Source organism: Clytia hemisphaerica, unplaced genomic scaffold (assembly GCF_902728285.1).
Source record: "Clytia hemisphaerica strain Z4C2 unplaced genomic scaffold, Clytia hemisphaerica genome assembly, whole genome shotgun sequence".
NCBI lineage: Eukaryota > Metazoa > Cnidaria > Hydrozoa > Leptothecata > Clytiidae > Clytia > Clytia hemisphaerica.
The window spans coordinates 21,830-27,525 of record NW_027103732.1 but is presented as its reverse complement, the minus strand read 5'-3'; the positions used below and the strand labels follow the sequence as shown (position 1 = coordinate 27,525).

The 5,696-nt window shown below is 34.1% G+C and overlaps 1 long non-coding RNA gene across 1 annotated transcript; it reads left to right on the top strand.

Annotated features, from left to right (window-relative positions):
* The first annotated feature begins 290 nt into the window (after positions 1–290).
* Positions 291–1,570, top strand: LOC136805000 (uncharacterized). Its single transcript, XR_010846328.1, has 3 exons — positions 291–416; positions 744–879; positions 1,440–1,570. It is a non-coding gene; the product is annotated as an uncharacterized lncRNA (long non-coding RNA).
* Positions 1,571–5,696: the final 4,126 nt, after the last annotated feature.

The following is a 5,696-nucleotide window of genomic DNA, read 5'->3' as shown; positions in this document are numbered from 1 at the left end:
TTCTTTCTGTTTTGAAAAATCATTACGTGTATGTTACTTTCCTTTTATTTACTGCGTGTGCGTTCGATCGAATCGTTTCTGAATGAAATAAAAGAAATTATAATTGCACGCGCAGAATTTGATATTTTTATTACTCTATTGTGATTGGTCGAAATGCGCGCCATTGATTGGCTATTAAAATAAAACGTCAAGACATCAATCAAAACATTGCCAAATAAGGTAAAAAAGCAGTGCACGCTTAGGAACAATCAAAGAAAAACATTGCGAATTTCTAAACTTAGTTTTTTTGTTCACTTGAGGAATAAATGGGAATCAAAGTATACGGTCAGACTGTAGGATGTTTGAATGTAGAGGAATTACACCATGTAGACTGTTGAATCGCAATTAAATAAAGAGAAAATGACAAGGAACAACCAGTAAGTAAAATTCTACCAAGATCTTTGGGTTGTAAAATCTTTCCCTTCTTGCCCTTAAAGGTTCTTTTGTACATTATCTATTTTTTGCGAGGTTTACCAAATTTAAAACAAAAGTCAAGACAAGTCAAGATATGGAGAAAAAATCCATAAAAGCAGGCAGAATGTCTGAAATTTTCAAGAAATAAAGACTTTTGAGCAATCATTTCAAACATCCCTGTCTTACAGCCCCAGTGGATTTTTTTCTCGCAGCGGGGGTCGAAATCTCTATCTAAATTCCAATGGGGGTGTTTAAGAGCTTGATATTCACATTTTATTTTCTATTTTTAGAAATGTTTCGAATAATCGAATATGGGAGATCTTAATGGCGGACATAAGAGGCTTCCCTATGGTTTTCGTTCTGGACATTGTTAATCCATTTGAAATCGCTAACGTTCGATAAATGATGATGGAATGTCAAAAGCAAGTACTTAAAATTAAAATTTTCTTCAAAAGTGTATTTTGACCGTTTTTGTCTGTAAAATAGTATGTAGTATAGCATAATGGTTGGGTTTTGCCATTTGCTTTATTGAGGGTTTAATCAAGATGGATCGGTGATGTATTGTGTAAGCTTTGGCCTCAAATATTGGCCAGCCTTCTATAAGTATAAGTTTTGGGGTAAAATTCATCCTTTAAACTTTTAAGTTCCAAACCTAAAAATGTTCTTTCTTAACCTGTTTATTTTCAGCATTTCTTTTCATTTCCCTGAAATTGTTTTAGAGTTAAAGAGTCTGCAAAGCCTTATAAATATAAATGTTCTTAATATTTTGGCCAACGAAGTTTTGTTCAATAGTTTGTTCTTATAAAAAAACGTGTAATAATGGTAGATTTCTGCCATTTTCTTTGTATCGTATCGTCTGGCGGTCATTTTGAAAGATGACCATTAAAAAAACTATTTGAATTCGAAATGTATCTGAGAGGCTATGTAAAACATTTTTAATTTCACAGATTTCATTTTTAATTTTGGCTTTGCCCTCTTCATCATAGGGCCAACCTGGAGATCTTGGTTACAAATTACGAAGGAAGTTATGGACGCTACAAATGCTATGAATGTTGAGAAAAGTGCAACAAGAAACGAATCGAAATCATTTTCTAGGAAACAAATTTCACCTTGAGAACTAGAATGTCCCCATTTAACAGTATACTGCCAAACATATCGGCTAAATCTAAAAATTTCGACTAACCTAATTTCTTGCTAGGTTTAGTCACCTTTTCATGGACTCAGATATACAGGCTACAGTATATGGCCCCCAAAACGGAGACGGGCCCAAAACGGAGGTTTTCATTAAAATGAAGATTCTGACTTATAGATTTATCAGAATTACCTTAAAGGAAGAAATTTTGGCGGAAAGAAAATTTGGCGGATTTGGCGGAATTGACTGAAATCCGCCAAATTAAGTTCCCGCCAAAATTTCTTTTTCCGCCATCCGCCATCCGCCAAATTAAATTCCCGCCAAAATTTCTTCCTTTAAGGTAAACGATTTTTGTTTATTTTGAAAGAATGATGGTTATACTTTAAAATGAGCATGTTTTTGCTGGTTAGACAGATTCAAAATAACATATTTGCGTCTAAAGAAAATATTTTAACACCAAAATTAGATATAAATTGCATATAACTCACTTTAGCTCCTTGGATATTGAAAATAAGTTATGAAAATGGGGTATAGGAAACTTTCTACACCTAATGCCGTTCAGAAAATGCAAATATATCTGTGACTTTAGAGGCTGGGTAAAAGATATAGCATCTTGAAGGTCAACCAGTATTTTGGAGCCCTAGAATCAGCATTATAGTAGGGGGAATTTTGTTCGATTTTTTGGAATCGCTTGACTGTTTTGTTAGAAGCACTTGTTATACATTTTTGGAAAGCTAGGGGGTAGGGGAATCGAGATTACTATGTTTCCAATTTTTTTTCGGACACTTTGGTGTGATTTTCGGACAAATATGACGGTCTCAGGCAAAAACTCGAGTTAGGTACAGAAATCACCTATACTTGCAATATATTTTAATCCTAATTTTTTGAGAGCTTTCCGAAAATATACAACAAGTCTCCGTTTTCTCGAGCTAAAATTTTCATTAATTTTTAACCCTATGATTTTTGCCTGATACCGTCATATTTGTCCGAAAATCACATATAAGTGTCCGAAAAAAAATTGGAAACATAGTAATTTCGATTCCCCTACCCCTTAGCTTTCCAAAAATGTATAACAAGTGCTTCTAACAAAACAGTCGAGCGATTTTACAAAATGCCCTCTACTATTATGAGAAAACCGAAAATTCTAAATATGAGAAAAAGCAAAAAATCTTGGAATTCTATTCCTATCACCTTGAGTTAATAGTTAAAATTTAAAATTAAAATTGTATATAAAAAATTTCGCTGAATCAGCAAAAACTGCAAATTCTGTCATTTTTTTGCAAAATGTAGGAGAAAAATATCTTTAAAGCTTAATATTTTCAGTTTCAGTTAAGCTTTTTTTCTAAAATTTTCACGGCTTATTCCATACATGAATGGAACTATTTTCAAAAGAGATTTGTTTTCAAAAACTTGATTAAGAAGTTGTTAAATCAAAATTGTCATTTTGAAAATTTCTAAATTTTCAGTTTGGACTTTGCAATATCGAAAATCTTGAAATATTTCATAAAAATCATAAATTTTACATCCATCGAGTCGTAAATTTAAGGGAAAACACAAATATGTTCATAGTCCCCCCCTATTACCACTCAACACATTATCACACATAATTCTACAGAATACGTAGATGGTGTAAATTTAAAATTTCTACAGATGTCTGTAGATTTACGGGTAGAATTATTATTCTACAAAATATGTAGATTTATATTTCTACAGACGTCTGTAGAATTACGGCAAATTAGTAGATTGCTACACAACAGAGTCTATATTGTATAGAAGGGTATATAGGGTAGAATTATTATTCTACAAAATATGTAGATTTCATATTTCTACAGACATCTGTAGAATTACGGCAAATTAGTAGATTGCTACACAACAGAGTATATATTGTATACACCACAATGAGTAATTTAGCGCTGACAAGTAAGGGCGAAGAATACACTGGGGTGGACTTACGTAACGGTCGGGGTTGTGGACGGCGTAATACCGGATAAATAGCGATCTAGACAGTTAGCCTAACTCGTCAGTTAGACTGTTTACTCGTCTCTACAAAAGTTCTTGGGTCAGGGGTTTGGAGCTCGAGTCTCGAGCGCGCAGAAAGTGAAATCGTTCTAGAATATCTACAAAATCAGTTGAATTTTACATTCTACATTATATGTCGATATTAAAGAGTGCCGTAATTCTACAGACGTCCGTAGAATTAAGAAAATTTATACATCTACTTATTTTGTAGATTTTCTTGTGAGACTGGCCTGTACCACTGGGCTTAATAATTTGATTTTAACTACACCTCCGTTTTGGGGGCCCCAAACCTGCATTTTGACAACCAGGGGTATACTGTAAAAATTTTATCAAATAAATTTATGCCCAAAACCCTCTAAATCATATTGCAAAACTATGGTTAAAATTTTGTATTCATATCTCGGGAAATCGTTAAAATTTCAAACCTCCGTTTTGGGGGTCATTAGAAAAAAGCTACCTATCTTTAAGCGATTGAAAAATATTGTTGAAATTGAAAATTTTGAAAAAGAACTTCCAGGAAATAAAGTAGAGATGTTAAAGGTTTTCATGCAGCAAAAATTTTTGTAAAATCTCTTTTCCTCTAGATTTGAGAGAAATTTCAAATTTGATCGCCGTTTTGGGGGCCACATACTGTAGGAACTTTTATAATTTTAAGATATATTTGAGAAATAGTATGAAATTTTGATCAGTCTGGAATAGTCATTTGAAATATTGTAACAACAAATTTGGTAGATGAAATGTTTTCAGTATCTCTTTATCGTTAAAATGTAGGTTTGTGACTCAAAATATACAGGCCTTCCTAAAAATGAACTATTCCAAGAGGCCGGTATTGACCTATAATCCGAGATGGAAGTTTTTTTCCGGTATGCCTGTATTGGAAAGAAAAATTACCGGAATTTCAGTATTTGAGATGTCTGCCGGTATCAGTGTTCACACAAAAATTTACTACTATTTCTGAAAACACGAGAAAATTACAATAGTTCGGTACAATGAAGTATAAGCCCAAAAGACTAGAAGTGAATCTTTAACTTTCTCAGGCTGGAAAAAGTGAAGCATTAAAATCTGCGCCGTACTTTTGAAGACAGGTTGAATCTAGCGATTGCTTTGTTTTCGAGTGGTATTTTTTCGAAATGAAGCGGTAAATTTTAGTTTCAATCTGACATTTGTGCAAACACTAGGCGGGCCGCGCAACTTTAGTAGGATTTATTGGCTTCAAATCCTACCAAGGAGATTCGCTTTTAGCCCTTCGGGCTTATACTTCATTGGTTCGGTATTTAAACTGGTTTTGCCGGTAACAGTATTTTAGAAATTTACAGACCGGTATTCCAAGGAAGAAATTCTGGTCTTCCATCATCATCTTTTCTCATTTGAGATTCTTCAAACCGACCGTTCCGATGAAATGTTGTGAGAGAGAGACGAAGAGAGAAGTGTTGTTATTTATAAATAATACATCATCGCAGAGGTTTTCGTACGGGAAAACCTACGAAAACCTGTTTTAAAGCCTTTTCTAAATTTCGGACGCTGCTCTACTCACATCCCTCGGCCCTGTCTTAGTGATACGATGAAATTTTGACTGTGTTAACTGTTAACCTAATCAATGTGATAATTGACCGAGGTAAGACCAGAAGTTTCCTAGTTTTAATCGGGGAAATTTTGACCGGATTTACCCCGGGTTTACCCATTATCCAACTAGAGCTTAGAATTGGACTATTTTTTTATCTGATTATCCATCGGGGAGGATCTGACCGTGTCACTGATACATGGATGTCCACCCAGTTTATCAATGCTAATTCAAAGGCCCCCGAAACGTTGGTCGAGTTAACGATGCTTTATCTTTCATATATTTTCTCAAGATATAAAAACATCTTGATTTCCAAATAGCTATTAAGCTTCTTATTGCTCATCTTAACAGCTTAATAACAATATCTAAGGAGCTAAAGAGGTAGCTATACAAATTAGGCAGTAGTTTGATGTAACTTTTCTTGGATCAGGTTGACATTATAGGGCCCATGATGGGCGCTAAGCCTATCAGTGAGAGTAACTGATACGTTTGGCGCCCAAAGGTAAAATAAATACCTTCCATTGTTCCATG